A 17,513-nucleotide genomic window follows, 5' to 3' on the forward strand; every position below is an offset into this window, starting at 1 on the left:
CCCTTATGAATGGCAGCACGAGGTTTACCCGTTGTTTGTTTTGCTAACGTCCACAGCTTCGGTACCAAATATGAAGTCTTGGGGCATAGCACCTAAATGGCACAAGAAAGATTACAGAGTAAAGTCATAGACCATGTCTGAGTGTTGTGAAGGAGCCACGCCGCTTGAGTGGATCCCATTTCTTTCAGCCTCTTGCCCAGCCAGCACTATTTGCAACACTGCTCTCTACTTGAGGCCCATCCATCCACTGGGGAAGTGGAGTTCCTATTGCTCTGTCCAAATCTGCTCTAAAATCTGCTCTGTCTAAGGTATCGAATGATGGCCTCATGGAGAAATCTCATCATCCCTTCTGAATCTTCTTTCTTCTTGATCAACCTTCAGCTTTGGGCACCAGTGGCCAAGTAGCGCTCCTCCGTGTGCTTGTCCCTGTTCGACTATCCGGACTGTTCATTCCCACTTGCTTTACGTAGACCAAAATCCAAGCTGTGTTGATTAATTATGCTACACGACCTCTTTATGAGCTCTACTCTTTCCTCCCCCTATAGTCTCTCATATGGAGAACTTAGTTTCCCGTTTTGTACGATCTTTTCTCTGTCACTCAATTCTACATCTAGTAATCTAGACTTACATCTCTCTTTACTTGCAGTTGCATATCATGATCTATTCAAATGCACTATTTCAAAATGATGCCCTCTCAAAGCACCTTTTGGAAAGTAGAATAGGAAAAAATGCAGAGAGAAGAAGAACAAGAAGAATCAAAGAAGAAGAAGAAGAAACAAAGAAGAATAAGAAGATGAATTTAAAATGGGGAAAAACACACAGCAATATTTACTCTGAATGTGAATGTGATGAACTTAATCATTAAGTGGAAGCAAATAACATAATGGATTAGAAACAAGTATTTAACAGTATGTTGTTTTGAGAAACAGCCTTGCAAGAAAAAAAAAAAAACAAAAAAACCCAAGAGTTAGAATGAAGGGCTGGAGAAGAATTTGTTATGCTCTCAAGGAAGTAAAAAAGCAGGAGTAGAAATCATGGGATTAAACAAATGAAAAGCAAAAGCAGGACTAAGAGAAAGACATGATCTTGGTAAGTACATTTTGTAAAAATTATCATGGTCAATGAAGTGAAATAAAAATTTTACAGCGACATTTTCAAATAAAAGTCTTCTTTCTCAAATATCTAAGGGACTTAATTAAATTTTTAAAATTAGAGACCTTAACTGTTCACAAATGATCAGATGATGTGAACAGGACAGTTTCTCAAAAAGAGGTCAAAGTTGTGTACAGACATGAGAAAAAGTATTCTAAGTCAATATTGATAGGGGAATCAAAATTACTCAGAGGAACCTTCTCACACTTATAAGAAGTGAAAAATGCTGGAGGAGAAAGGAAGGGAAAGGGGAGAGTAATGAGCATTGATGGAGTTGTAAACTGGTTTAAACATTCTGGAGAACAATTTGGAACTATACCCAAATATATAAAACTCTCCTCCTTGAAGCCCCTGTACTTGGGATACAAGCTTGTATCCCAAGTACAGGGGCTTCAAGGAGGAGAGGTGAAAACAGTTTTGTTAAGCCAATGAAATAACTTTATTAGAAAAACAAAACAAATACTTCAGCTGTGAAACATCAGAGATGAACAAACTTAATGAAAATGAGTTGTCATTGAGAGAGAATCTTTGTGAAAGGTGAGATTCTGCATCATTTCTCAGAAGGACGGGTCCTACTGCTTCTCATTTCCTGCCACTTCCCTGTCCTGAATGCCCCATAGGTATTCTGAAACCTCTTGTGGTATCTCTCCTATGGCATCCAGGTATAAAGGCAGATGGAATGTGACATCCTTATAATGCAATGGAATCATTCCAAGGTGGCTCAGAGAAGGTCTCCATGACACCGCAGAAGGAGGTGTTTTTTTCAGTAGAAGCCAGAAGAATAATGCCTTCCCCAGCAAGATGGGCGGAAACAGCCATAGCCATAGCCACCATAGCCCAGGGCTTCCTAGCCATAGCCTAGGCCACAGAAGCTGCCACATCCATAGCCATAACCAGAGCCATAGCCATAGCCCAGGCCTCCATACTAGCTGCCATAGTAACTCATGGTGTCAGTATTCACAGATTTGGACAGATGTCAGGGTTTAGTTTGTGTGAGTGTGTAGGTACCACCTGATCCCATGGCAGATATTACCAACTAATTGAGTATAGTAGAGAGAAGAGAAGACAGTAGTTCTATGGTTGTGGAATGCCTCAGAAAGACTAACTTAGAAGAAAAATGAGGTCAAAATGGTAGGGACAGCAATAGACTTTACATTTCTCCTTCCAGATTCTAAGTGTCCCACGACTGCTCTCTTAAGGATAAAGAAATCTAATAAGATAGCATATGGCAACCTGGCATCCCACTGTGACCTTGAAATTTCATGAAGAGGAGCATAAGGAAGTAGAATTCAGGAAAATGGAGGCAATGGTGCATCTATAACTTTCACTGCTCCGTGCATGGATTATGTTCAGCTGAGCTATAGAGCATCTAGAGGGAGACCAGACCCAGTTGAAAGAAGGCCCTCCAGCTTGGGGCCTACTAGACTAACTTGAAGAGCTGGTACTCTTGGATTTAGAGGACATACGAATTGCTGTGCCAAATCTCTTATAGTTTTTTTTTAATGGCCACCATGCAGTACATGGACTACATATATTTACTTTGTTCTTAGGTGGGAGAACTTGAATCCACAACTGATTTTTTCCCTCCCTTAAAGTTATTTTTATCTTTATGACAGAAATTGAAATGCTCTATTCCCCCTGAACTATCAAAGAGAGCAAAAGTATTAGTTCCCATTCAAGTCACCTTCATAGGATGTCTCTAGGCAAAGGATTAAAGAATCATTTGGATAGATATTTGGGGAGAAATTTAATGGAGTGAGTCTCCTGAGGGCATTTCTGTCAAAAAGCCAGTGGATCCTTAGAAATATACATGCTTTTTTCATGAAAAGAAAAGTGTTAGGAGAGAGATATACAGTAATAGACATTCATTTTAAGATAAAATAGGAGATATAAGGTCCATTGGTAATAGCACTTGTTATGTTTCCTCCACTACCTGAAACACAAAAGTCAATCAACAAGCATTTCAATCAATAAAAATTGACTAAGCTCCTATTTTGTTCTAGGTAGAGCACTAAGCTCTTGCTTTCTTCCTAAAGACCCATATGTGAGACATAATTTTGGTGCCAAAGGTCCAAAGTCAGACTATGGAACACTAAAGCAGACACTCTTTTTCCCTGGGAGTTTGGGTTTAGTGTTTGAGGAACTTGAACGGCATTCTTTAACAATTAGTTCATTTTCTCCATGGAGGGAAGGGCTTCAGTTTGAGGACAATGTTGTAAGCTTGACTGGCTGTGTAGTTTGCTAGAGGTGAAGGGTTCCATGACAAACTTCAGGCTTAGTATTTTGCTCTCTTCTGTAGTTTTTGTGCTCCAAAACTTCAAATTTATGAGTGATAAAAAAGTAGTGGAAGACAAATAGAAATCAATGGGTCAATTCATATCCTGAGAGTCATCAGGGACCCTGTGGATATGGAAGTGATGAACTACGAGCAGGAGACAATGAAGATAGGAATCTTTGAGTAATCTTGAACATAAAATTTCTATCAAAATGTACACAGAAAGGATAGAAATAGGACTTCCATGGGACTCTAGCTTCCACTTCCCCCAATTCATGTAAAAGGTGATTCCAAAGAAACTTTGGAGGTACAGAACCCTCAAAATGACACAGAGAAGCTAAACTCCCACTGAGGACAGCCCAGCAGGCCAGCAGCAACAGGGCAGGCCTGATCAGCTGCTGGCTGGAGGGACTTCAGATCATCAGCAGCTGTGGCAATTTCCAGAATTATCAACACATAGATGCTAAGGACAAAGTGATATGTCAGTGCAGTGTGGACTTTGGGATGCAATAGTTGGGAGTGCAGTTGGTTTTTCCCCCCCTGGTGAGAAGCGGCCGAGGCCTTGCAGCTGCAGCCACGTGGCTGCTTCAGATCCTGGACTGCATATTATAGGAGGGTCTAAGCGACCAGTTTGAGGGGTAATCACTCTTGCTTTAATATGCTTGGATATGGATTGTGGTCTAGGGTGGAGGTTCTGGGGTGTGCTACCAGCTTGCCAGAGCATGTGGAGGCTTCAGAGAGGGCACCCTTTGGCAACTGAGAAAACCCCAGCATTTGGGATGAAGCTCCCCTCTCTGGTGGCAGAGACCTACTGTGGCAAAAATTCTAAAAGTCAAGTAATTGAGTGGCAACATGAGCAGGCAAAGGAAGGAAAACAAACAGAGCAACCCAACCATACACTCCTATTTTGGGGACAAAAAGGATCAAAGCATGGAAAAGGAGGAAGACAGTGAGGTCAGAAATCCTGCACCAAAAGCTTCCAAGAAAAATAGGAGCTGGTTACAGGCCATAGAGGAGCTTAAGAAAGATTTTGAAAAGCAAATAAGAGAAGTGGAGGAAAAATTGGGAAGAGAAATGAGAATGATGCAAGAAAATTATGAAATGAGAGTCAACAACCTGACTGAAGAAAATAATGCCTTAAAAATAGATTAACTCAAATGGCAAAAGAAGCTCATTTAAAATAAAAATAAAAGGTAATGAGGAGAAGGATGCCTTAAAAAGCTGAATTTGCCAGATGGAAAAAGAATCTCAAAAGCTCATTGAAGAGAATCATTCTTTCAGAATTAGATTGGAGCAAATGGAAGCTAATGACTTTATGAGAAATCAAGATTCTATTAAACAGATCCAAACAAATGAAAAAAATAGAAGGCAATGTGAAATATCTCATTGGGAAAACCACTGACCTGGAAAATAGATCCAGGAGAGATAATTTAAAAATTATTGGACTACCTGAAAGCCATGATCAAAGAAAGAACCTAGAAACCATCCTCCAAGAAATTCTCAAGGAAAACTGCCCTGATGTTTTAGAATCAGAGGGCAAAATAGAGGTTGAAAGAATCCACCGATAACCTCCTGAAAAAGATCCCAACAAGAAAACTTCTAAGAATATTATAGCCAGGTTCTGGAATTCCCAGATCAAGGAGAGAATATTACAAGCAGCCAGGAAGAAGCAATTTGAATATTGTGGAAACACAATCAGGATAACACAGAATCTGGCAGCTTCTACACTGAGGGATTGAAGGGCTTGGAATATGATATTCCCAAGGTCAAAGGATCTGGGATTAAAACCAAGAATCACCTACCCAGCAAAACTGAGTATCACGTTTAAGGGGAAAATATGGTTCGTTCTTCAGTGAAATAAAGGACTTTAAAGCATTCTTGATGAAAAACCAGAGTTGAATAGAAAATTTGACATTCAAACACGAGAAGCAAGAGAAGCATGAGAAGGTAAACAGGGAATAAAAATCATAAGGAACTTATCAAAGTTCAACTATTTACATTCCTACATGGAAAAATGATAATTGTAACTGATGAAACTTTTCTCAGTCTAAAAATAGTTGAAGGGAATAAAAAAAATATATATATATGTATATATATACACATACATATATATGTCTATATAGGAGAGTATGTGGTCTTATGAATACATATGTGAATGTTTGTATATATGTTTACAAGTATACATAGAGGGCACAGGACCAATTGAATAGGAAGGGATGGTACTTAAAATGTGAAATTAAGAAGTTAGAGAGGAATATAATGAGAGGAGATGGGGAGAGATAGAATGAGGTAAACTATCTCATATAGAAGAGGCAAGTGAAAATGGTTACAATGGAGGGGAAGAACAGGAAGGCAAAAGGGAATGAGTCCACCTTATTCTCATGAATTTGGCTTAGGGAGGGAATGACATACACACTAAATAGGGTATCTCACCCTACAGGAGAATAGAGGGGGGGGAAGGGGATGAGAGGGGGGATGATGGAAGGGAGGGCAGGTTGGGAGGGAGGGAATTTGGAAGCACCCACTTTTGAAAAGGGACAGGATCAAAGTAGAGAATAGAACAAGTGGGAGGAGGCATAGGATGGAGGGGAATATAGTCAGTGTTTTACAATATATCCACTATGGAAATGTTTTGCATAGCTACACATGTACAACCTATACTGAATTGCTTACCTTCCCAGTAGGGGTGGGTGACTAGGGAGGAAGGGAATGAATCTGGAATTCAAAATTTTAAAATCAAATGTTTAATATATATATATATTATTAATATTATTTTTGCATGTAACTGGGAAATAAAATATACAGGCACTGGGGCATAGAGATCCACTGTGCCCTATGGCAATTTGGAGGGGGCATGGGAGAAGATATGGGAGAGAGCAGATTTGAGGAGGGGATATCCAGTGGGATCGCTATTTCTCTAAGAATAGCATCATATCATCTGCCAAGAGTGATAGTTTTGCTTCCTCATGGCACAATATAATTCTTTTAATTTCTTTTTCTTCTCATATTGTTATACCTAACATTTCTAGTAAAATATTTAATACTAATAGTGACAATAGACATTCTTTTTCTCACCTCTGATCTTATTGGAAAGGCTTCTAGCTAATCTGCATTAAACATAATGCTTGCTGATGGTTTTAGATAAATATTACTTATTTTAAAGTAAGCTCCATTTACTCCTCTGCTCTCTTGTGTTTTTAAATAGGAATGGAATTGCATTTTGTCAAAGGCTTTTTCTGCATCTCTGGAGAAAATCATATGATTTTTTTATTGACATGATAAATTATGCTGATAATTTTCCTATTATTGAACAAGTCTTGCATTACTGGTATAAATTCCACCTCATCATAGTGTATGGTCTTTGTGACATATTACTGCTATCTTGTTGCCAGTGTTTTATTTAAAACTTTTGCATCAATATTCATTAGTGAAATTTGTGTACAGTTTACTTTCTTTCTTTTAACTCTTCCTAGTTTAGGCATCAGCATCATATTTGGATCATAAAAGGAATTTGGTAGACTCCAGTTATTTTTCCAAATAATTTATATAGTATTGGAATTAATTGTTCTTCAAATGTTTGATAAAACTTCTAGGTGTGTATCCCAAGGAGACCAGAAAAAAAGGGAAAAGTACCTACATGTGCAAAAATGTTTACAGCAGCCCTTTTCATGAGGGCAAAATATTGAAAATTGAGGGGATGGGGCTGCTAGGTGGCGCAGTGAGTAGGGTGTAGGCCCTGGAGTCAGGAGGACCCCAGTTTGGTTCCGGTCTCAGACATTTAACACCCACACAAAAATACTAGCCATGTAACCTTGGGCAAGTTACTTAACTCCAATTTCCCTCCAAAAAGCAAAAAAAAAAAAAATAAAGAAAATTGAGGGGATGCCATCAATTAGGGAATAGCTGACTAGCTGTGGTATATGAATGTAATGGATTACTATTATGCAGTAAGAAATGAGGAACAGACAGATTTCACAAAAACCTGGAAAGACTTGTATGAACTGATGCAAAAAGAAATAAGCAGAACTGAGAAAAAAATTGTACACAGTATCAGCAACATGAATGACTCAGATCTTCTCAGCAGCATAGTGAGGCAAGACAAGTACAAAGGACTCCAGAAAAAAAAAGTGTTATCTGTATCCAGATAAAGAATTGATGGATTTTGGATGCTGATCAAAGCATATTTTCTCACTTACTTTATTCTTTCTCTTGGTTTTTTCCTTTTGATCTGTTTCTTCTTTTAACTACTGTGACTAATATGGAAATACATTTTACATGATAGCACATGTATAAACTATATAAAATTGCCTACCATTTTCGGAAGAGTGGAGGGGGAAACATTTGGAACTTAAAATCTTGTAAAAATGAATGCCAAAAATTTTCTTGACATGTAACTGGGGAAAAAATAAAATACTATTTACAGAAATTTGCTTGTGAATCCATCTGATCCTGTGGATTGTTTCTTAGGAAGTTCTTTGATGACCTGTTCAATTTCTTTTTCTAAGATTGGGTTATTTAAGCATTTTATTTATTCTGATAATTTGGGTAATTTATATTTCTGTAAATATTCAAGGAAATAATTTTTTTAAATATGGAGAGGCATCACTTCATTGAAAAAATTGCATTGGAGGCTAAATCTTCTGTAGTGACACAAAAGCATAGGTTAAGATTGAAAATTTCATGAAAACTGAGGCTGAAACCCAAGTACAGAGACTTCAAGAAGGAGAGATGAAAATAGTTTTGCTAAACCAGTGAAACAACTTTATTAAAAATTATATCAGACACCTCAGTCATAGTATACCAGAGATGAGCAAATTTGCTGAAAATTAGTTGTCATTGAGGGAGTCTGTTCAGGAAAGGTGAGATTCTGCATCATTTCCCAGAAGGATGGGTCCTGCTGCTTCTCTGTCCCTGCCACTTCCCTTCCATGAGTCCATAGGGATTCCAAGGGATTCCCTTCCATGAATCCATAGGGATTCCAAGACCATTCAGTAGTATCTCTTCTAGGGCACCCAGCTTTAGAGGCAGGTGGAATATGACATCCTTATAATGTTGTGGAATTACCCCAAGCAGGGTTGGACAAGGACCCCATGACACAGCAGTAGCAGGTGGTTTTTCAGTAGAAGCCAGAATAATAATACCTTCCCCAGGAAAATGGGCGGTGGTAGACATAGCCACCATAGCCCAGGTCTCCATAGTCGTAGCCACCATAGCTGCCATAGCCGCCAAAGCCATCAAAGCTGCCAAAACCATAGCCTAGGCCATGGAAGCTGCCATATCCAGAGCCATAACCAGAGCCATAGCCTCCATAGTAGCTGCCATAGTAGCTCATTGTGTCAAGATGCACGGATTTGGATGAATGTCAGTGTTTAGTTTGTGTGAGTGTGTATGATATTCTCTGCACTGGGACTTTTATACAATTTCAGTAGGAGGTACGGCAAATTCATTTCAGCATTGCATCATTCCTATTAATGATTTTACCAGGGCAAAATCACATTGTTTGTAGCCTGAGAATAATTTCTCCTGCTCATTAAGGGTGTTTTCTCTTCATCTGCTGTTTCTTTATGAAGACGCTACCAATGATCTCATTCCTGTCACGAGAAATAATTATAATGTTGCAAAAGCCTATGTGGTTAATGTAACTGATGGTCTACCCAGTCTTCATGGAAGCCCTCACCTGGGGTCATTGTCCTTGCTTCAGTTTGAAGTTGGGATAATTGTGGGGGGAAAAGTATGAAATAAGTGAATCAAACAACCATTCCAAAAGCACTAAAACACAAACCATCTCCCTAATGTTTGGATTCTTCTAGCCATTGTCTTCCTAAGGATACAAAGAAATGTCACTGTATTCTCTGTCCTCAGACAGATTTAAAATTTGAAGGATGATGAAAACATGAAAACAACAAGGCACCTGCCACAAACATGGAGAGATGATGGTAAAAGACCTCAGAGGCAAAGGCAGAAGCCCCTGGGGCAATGGGGAAAGGTATGGATAGGATTAGGTCTTAGACTCTTTTGGAAAAGGGAAAGTCAGAGGTGACAGGAGGAGACAGGAGGGGATTCTTGGCAGGGTAGATGACCAGGTTGGTCAAAGTCAAGCAGAAGGGACATGAAATAACTTGTATGAGCAAAAGCAAGTAGACCATCATGGGCAGGACCATACAATGTGTGTGTGGAAAATAAAGTGTACTGAGATTGGAAAGATAGGAAGGAGTCAGCTGTTCAAGAGGGTGAAATGCCAGAAAGAAGGTATCTTTTGAAATCAATGCAAAACAGAAAGTAACTGGACTTTACAATATTATTGGTACAATGATTTGGAACTTTGGGTGGTTAGAGAGGAGTCAGAAGAGGTTTGTGTTTTGTTTTGTTTTGTTTTTTACTTTTTGGAGGGGGAGGGCAGGACAATTGAGGCTAAGTGACTTGCCCAAGGTCACAGGGCTAGTAAGTGTTAAGTGTCTGAGCCCGGATTTGAATTCAGGGCCAGTGCTCTTTTCACGGTGCCACCTAGCCACCCCAGTCAGAAGAGCTTTTTAAGAAAATCCCTTTGTCAGGTGATCAGAGGATGGATCAGGGTAGGGAGAAGATTGAGTTAGGGAGACCAATCAAAGCATCCTGCAGAGAGGGCAGCAATTGCTGACCTAAGGTAGGGGACTGTATGAGTAAAAAGAAATATTTGTATTCCAGAGTCTTGGGGAAGGTAGAAAGGACAAGTTTTGTTAACTGATTGGATAGGTTTGAGGATACTGAAGGCTCAAGGCCTTTCTCAATTCTGTGAAACTGATTTCCTGGCTTGAGGGCAGTTCTCTTGAAAGCTATTGATAAGTTCTGAATAGATAGGTTACTTTTGAAGAGGCAGGATGAGGAGATCTGTTGTAGAGATGGGGGCTTTGAGATGTGTGGGGGACATGAAGTTAAAATTGTCCAATAAGACAGTTCATGATGTGGGACTGGAACTTTTTTGCCTAAATCTAAATGAGACAATGAGTTGGGGAGAGAGGGAGAGGGATTGGGAAAAGGAGAGGCATACCCTGAAGCCCTGAGAGCTTAGGAAGGTCAACTCTCTTACCACAAGAAAGATATTGGTGGAGAGGAAAGAAAAGAGACAGAACTTTCGGATTCACCTTATAGGTATTAGATGACAAGACAATTGGCCAGTTTACAGCACTGGAAATGAATAATTGGGCTAGAAGACCAGTGTCAAACATATGCAGATTTTACCAACTGAGAGAGTATACTGGAGAGAAGAGAAAGCAGATTGTAGTTCTCTAGTTGTGGAATGTCTCAGAAAGACTAACTTATCAGGAGAAAAATGGGGTCAAAGTGGTCTTGAGAACTACAGGCTTTGCATCTCTCCTCCCACCTTCTAAATCTTTCACAACTGTTGTCTAAAGGATAAGAAAGCCCAATTGGATGTCATATGACAGCCCAAACCCCACTATGACCTTGATATTGCATTAAGAGGGCCATAAGATTATAGAATTCAGGAAAATGGGGGTGATGGCCCATCTGTAACCTGCACTGCTCAGTGCCTGGCTGGTCTTTGACTGAGCTGTAGAGCATCTAAAGGAGACCAGACCAGCTAGAAGCAGGTCCTCCAACTCAGGGCCTATGAGACAACTGGGACTTAGACTTGGACTTAGAGGACACTCAGGATTGTTCATTCTCTCTTAATATTTTTAAGGGCCACCCTAATGTACAGGTAGTAGATGTTTTTGATTTGTTCTCAGGTGGGAGAACTTGGATCCAGAGGTAGTATTTTACCCTCTTAAACTGTTTTTCAACTTTGTCACAGAAATTCAAATGCGGTCAAAAAGAGAAATCATCTTCTTCTTCAAGGATTAGTTTCCATTGAAGTGATCTTCATAGGATGTCTCCAGGAAAAGGATCGATGAATGATTTGGACAAATGTTTGGAGAGGAGTGGAGTGATTGTCATGAGGTTATTTCTGTGAATCAGCCAGTAGATCCATAGACTCCATACAGGGCTTTTTTGTCAGAGAATAAGGGCTAGGAGCAATATATGCAGTAGATATTCATTTTAAGATAGACTCCAGGAGGTATAAGATATATTAGCAATACCACTTGTTTTATTTCCTCCACTGACTGAAATACTAGTTCAAGCATTTTAATAACAAAAATTGATTAAGCTGCTTCTATGTGCCAGGTTGATTACTAAGCTCTAGATTTCCTCCCAAGAATCCATCTGAAGGATTTAATTTTAGGGGTCAATGTTAAAAACCAAAATGTGGAGAAGTAAGCAGACACACTCTTTCCCTGAGAGTTTGAGTTGATTAGAAAGTTCTGGTGTTTTAGTTGTTTGAAAACAATCTTTAAAAATTGGTCCACTTTCCCCATGGATGGGAGAGTTTCAGTTCAAGGGTATTATTGTGAGCTGGACTATACTGGTTGTGTAGTTGTTTGAGGTGATGGGATCAATAAGGTCATGACAATGTTCAGGCTTGACATACAACTTTCTTCTGTAGTTTTTATGGTGTGCCATTTAGCTCCAAAAGTTAAAATTCACTGGTGATAACAAAGCCATTGAAGATAGCTAGAAATTACTGGAGTAATCTATATTCTCATAGTCTTCAGGGACCACTTGGATCTGGAAGTGATCAACCATGACCCTGAGGTGATGAACACGTGAATCTTTGAGCAACCTTGAACATAAAACCTCTGTCAATAGGTGCACAGAATATGGGAGAAGGGTCATAGCTTATAGGGATAAATTCTTTTTACTTTCGTATAATGGGGCCTAAGAGTTAGGAAGTATTATAATTTAAGTAATGCAGAATTCAAATTTTTCAAAGATGTTTAATAAGAAAATAATATTCTTTTATTCAAATAGAAATCTGGAGAGTTATCCCTTTATTGCAAAAGATAAATTAGAGAGCAAATCTTCAATGATGTATAATTGTAGGGCAAGATTGAAAATCTCTTTGTGTTGTGAGGTTCAAGCCCATCTAGTGGGAAGTCAAGAAGGAGAGCTAAAAACAGTTTTGTTAATCAATAAAAGAACTTTACTAGAAAATCATAATAGATACCTTATCTGTGGTATGTCAGAGCTGAGTAATTTTGCTGGAAACAAATTGTCACAGAAGGAGTCTCTTCATAAAAGGTGAGATTCTGTATCATTTCTCAGAAGGACGGGCCCTGCTGCTTCTCAGTCTCTGTCACTTCTCTGCCCTGGGTGCTCCATAAAGATTTCTAGGCTGTGCTATTGTAGCTTTCCCATGTCACCTGGTCGTAGAGGAAGATGGAATGCAACGTCCTTATAGTGCAGTGGAATTACCCCAAGCAGGGTTAGACAAGGACTCCATGACACTGCAGAAGCAGGCGGTTTTTAGTAGAAGCCAGAAGGATAATACCTTCCCCAGCAAGATGAGCGGCAGCAGCCATAGCCATAGCCACCATAGCCCAGCCCTCCACAGCCATAGCCATCATAGCCACAGCCTAAGCCACGGAAGCTGCCACATTCACAGCCATAACCAGAGCCATAGCCATAGCCCAGGCCTCCATAGTAGCTGCCATAGTAGCTCATGGTGTCAGGATTCACGGATTTGGATGAATGTTGAAGGGAGATTGTGTGAGTGTGTATGGCACCACCTGCACAGGCACTTTTATACATTTCCAACAGGAGGAGTGGTAGATCCATTCCAGCATTGCCTAATTCCTATTAATAAACATGACAGGGCAAAATCACACATTCTTGTCGTTTTTGTTGCCTGAGAAGAATGTCTACAGTTTGCTATTTCTCTATGAAGATTTTACCAACAATCTCATTCCTGTCATAAGAAATGTTTATAATGTTGCCAATGCCTATATGGTTAATGTGGCTGGTACTCTACCCAGTCTTCATGACGTCCCTCTCCCAGGGACATTGTCCTCATTTCACACCTTGATGGCCTGACCTCCTGATTCTTTACATATGCTATTGAGTTCTGTCTCTTTTGATCTGTGCTATTTGAGAATGAAACGACAGCAAATTTCAGATTGAAGTTGAAATAATTGTGGGGGAAAATGTATGGAACAAGTCATTAAAAATATTGCAAATAATTAAAACAAAAACTACCTCCTCAATGTTTAGACTCTACCAGACATTGTCCTCAGGGTTAGGGATACAAAGAAATATCACAAGATTTCCTGTCCTCAGGCAGTCCTAAAGTTTGAAGAACAGTGAAAACATGAAAACAACAAGGCATCTGCCCCAAACATGGAGAATTGAGGGGAGAATATTTCAAAGACAAACTCAGGGATATCCCTGAGTCAATGGGATAAGACCACCTGCCATAGATGGGATTAAAACTGAGACTCTCTTGGACCAGGTGAAATCAGAGGTGACAGGAGGAGAGAGGAGAGGATTCTTGGCAGGGTTGACAGACAGTCAGTACAAAATCAAACGAAAGGGAGATGAAGAGCATTGTTTGAGCAGAAGCAGACAGGCTACATTGGGCAGAACCATAAAGTGTGAGGAAGAGAATGAAGTATAATGAGACTGGAAATGTAGGAAGGGATCAGTTGATGAAGAGGGTGAAAAGTTGAATAGAGGGTATGTATGGAAACCAGTATAAAACAGGAAGCAACTGGAGTTTCCAAAATTATTGGTGCAATGATTTTGGATCTGGGGTGGTTAGAATGAGAGAGGAATCAGAAGAATGTTTTAGAAAAATCCTATGGTCAGGTAATCAGAGGATGGATATAATGGGAATAGGATTGAGTCAGGGAGACCAATCAATGATCTTGCAGAGGGGGGCTGTAAAGGCTGACCTAAGATATGACAGTATGAGTAGAAAGAAATGTTTGTATTCCAGAGATGTCAGGAAGTTAGAAAGGATAAGTTTTACCAACTGATTGAATGGTTGTGATCATACTGAAGGGTCAAGGCCTTCCCCAACTCTATAGTCTTGATTTCCTGGTTTGATTGCAATTCTCTTGAAAGTTGTAGAGAGGTTTCAAATAGATAGGTTGTTTTTGAAGAGGCAGAGTGAAGAGATCTGTTGTAGAGTTGGGGGTGTGAGATGTGCAGGGGGGCATGAAGTTGAAATTGTCCAATCAGACAGTTCATGATGTGGGACTAGCGCTCAGGAGAGATTTTTGCCTGAATCTGGAGATGAGACAATGAGTGGGTGGGGGAGGAAAAGGAGAGGAGAGGAGAGAGAGAGACAGAGACAGAGACAGAGAGACAGAGACAGAGAGAGAGACAGAGACAGAGAGACAGAGACAGACAGAGAGAGACAGAGAGACAGAGACAGAGAGAGACAGAGACAGAGAGAGACAGAAAGAGAGAGACAGAGAGAGAGAGAGAGAGACAGAGAGAGACAGAAAGAGGCAGAGACAGAGAGAGAAACTTACCCTGAAGCCCCGAGAGCTTAGGAAGGTCTACTCTCTCACCAAAGGAGAAAGTTTAGTGGAGAGGAAAGAAAAGAGACAGAACCTTAGGAATTACCCTATAGATGACAAGAAAATTACCCAGCTTATGCCACAGGAAATGAATTAGTCTTGTTGGTTGTTGTCCCTCATTCTCAAAGAAGACCGAAATGACATCTCTATGTTAAAGTCAAGTTACAGTGTATATGACTCTGGCTGATCATACCAATATGAACTTGGAATACTGTACCACAGGTCAGACACAAATAGTTCATGTGAAATTTTGGGGTGGATTCCCTAAATATGCACATCTTGCATTTCTTTTGAGCTTCTTCAGCTCTCCTTTGCTTATAGAACACAGAACCTTCTTGGATGAGGGCATGCCTTGCTCTGTGGTCTTATTCCTGTGTCTCCCATGTCCCATAATCAATTTCAGAGTATTTGAGAGAATCCTTGTGTTGCTTTTTCTGATCACCATTTGAGTGCTTGCTTTGTTTGAGTTCTCTGTAAAATAGTTTAAGCAAACATACATGTGACATTCAAACAATGTGATCAGTTCTTCAGAGTTGCACTCTCTGCAGAAAAGTTTGAATACTTGGCAATTTAATTCAACAAAGGACCTCAGTGTCTGGCACCTTATCTTGCCAGGTGGTCTTTAGAATTTTCCTAAGACAATTCAAATGGAAACCATTCAGTTTCCTGGCATGGTGCTGATATACTGTCCAGTTTTCACAGGCATACAACAATGAGGTCAGCACAATGGTTTTATAGACCTTCAGTTGGTAGACAGTCCATCACCTCTTCTCTCCCACATTTTCCTTTGGAACCTCTTAAACACTGGGCTACCTCTGGCAATGTGTGTGTAAACCTCATTATAAATGTGCACATTACTGGAAAGCATACTGCCAAAGTAAGTGAACTGATCCACAGTATTCAAAACTTCTTTATCTGCTGTAACTGATGGTTCTACATATGAACAGTGTGGTACTGGCTGGTGGAGTACCTGTGTTTTCTTGGTGTCTGTTTTTAGACCAAAATTAGCAAAGCAGCAGAGAATCAATCCATACTTAGGTGATCTCAACTTCAGAGGCTGCATTGAGTGCATAATAATCTGCGAACAAAATATCATGTACTGGGTTTTCTCTACTTTAATCTTGGCTTGTAGCCTTTTCAAGTTAAATAATTTACCATTAGTGTGGTAAGCTGACCATACTTATTGAAGGTAACATCATCCTCATTGAACGTATCTAACAACATTGCTGAAAACATCGTGCTAAAAAGCATGGGAGCAAACACACAGCCTTTTTTCACTCTATTGGTGACTAGGAAAGCACTTGAGCGTCATTTATTATTCAGAACCTGGGTAACCATGCCATGATGAAATCGACATACAATACTCATGAACTTCTCCAGGCAACCAAATTTCTACATAATTTTCTGTAAGCCCTCATGACTAACAGTATCAGAGGCCTTGGTCTGATCAACAAATGCTGTGTACAGACCTCTGTTCTGCTCCTGGCATTTCTCTTAGAGTTGTCAGGCAGCAAGCACTATATTGACCATTCCTTGGCCCTTTCTGAAGCCACACTCCCTCTAAGGGAGAAGATGATCTTTAAGATGATTATTATTATATTATAGGGGACTCTGAAAAGAATATTGCCAGCAATGACTAAGGGTGAGATCCACCTGTGATTGTCACAGGACAATCTATTTCCTTTATCTTTATATAGATGGGCAAGGATGGCATCCTTGAATTCCTGCCATGGAACCCAGAAAATTTCAGTCAGCTTTTTAAAAATAAACAATGCATATCCTACCTTGTAAATCTCAGATGAAATAGAACTAGGTGCTTTGCCATAGGCTAATGGCATTCAAAACCTCTTCTTAAGTTGGAAATTTCTTTAGAGAGGGATTGACTTCAATGTGAGGTATGTGGTCAATGATTACAGCATTGATTAATGACAGTTTGTTGAGAATGCTTGTAAGGGTTATGGGATTTAAAGATCTTCCATGCCCCATTGGACTTGCTGATGTAGGAGGCAGGGGCGGGGCAAGAGGAAGCAGAAGCCAAGGTAGAGTTCCTGCAGTGACTGGTGGTGGTGGCGGCAGGCAGCAGCAGCAGCAGCAGAGGCATCGGCTGTGGTAGCACTAGTGGCTGAGGTGGAGGTGGAGGTGTGAACCCCTTTTTGAGACAGCCAGAATTTCTGCTAAGGACTTTTGCGGAGGACTGCCAGGGGCCAGAGCTGCTGGGAGCACGCTTTCTGGACACTGGGTGGTTGCTGTGAGTGGGGAGAGGAAGACCTTTGCCTGAGGTAGCCTGTTCTGTTTTAAAGGCTTGAGAATGTGGGGGCTTTCTACTTTATCTACCTGTGCCAATTTCATAACTACTCTGATGGCTTTGACTTTCTGGTTTTGGGACTCAGTCTTTTGGTACTTTAATAGATGTTCCAGCTTCATCCCCCATATAGAAAGCCTGTTATATTTTGTGATTGATAACCACATCAGCATATTTACAATTGCCGTAGGCATTGTGAATATTGCATTGTTGATATAATGCTATGGGAAGTTCAACACATCTCACCAGAATCATGTCCTTATCACTAGTCAATGTGGCTCCATCAGCACTGAGTAGTTGAGAAGCACCATAAGTCTTTGGACCATAAATAGCCTTCAGGCCCTCATAGTAGCACTTTGGATTATTGCTATCTGTGTAAAACTGA

The 17,513-nt window shown here is 40.1% G+C and overlaps 1 pseudogene; it reads right to left on the reverse strand.

The window, feature by feature from the left end:
* Positions 1-1,915: 1,915 nt before the first annotated feature.
* On the reverse strand, positions 1,916-8,759 carry LOC138144455 (keratin-associated protein 19-3-like; annotated as a pseudogene).
* Positions 8,760-17,513: the final 8,754 nt, after the last annotated feature.

Source organism: Petaurus breviceps, unplaced genomic scaffold, assembly GCF_028583685.1.
Source record: "Petaurus breviceps papuanus isolate PSGF00001 unplaced genomic scaffold, PetGlider_PUasm1.0 90700, whole genome shotgun sequence".
NCBI classification, from domain to species: domain Eukaryota; kingdom Metazoa; phylum Chordata; class Mammalia; order Diprotodontia; family Petauridae; genus Petaurus; species Petaurus breviceps.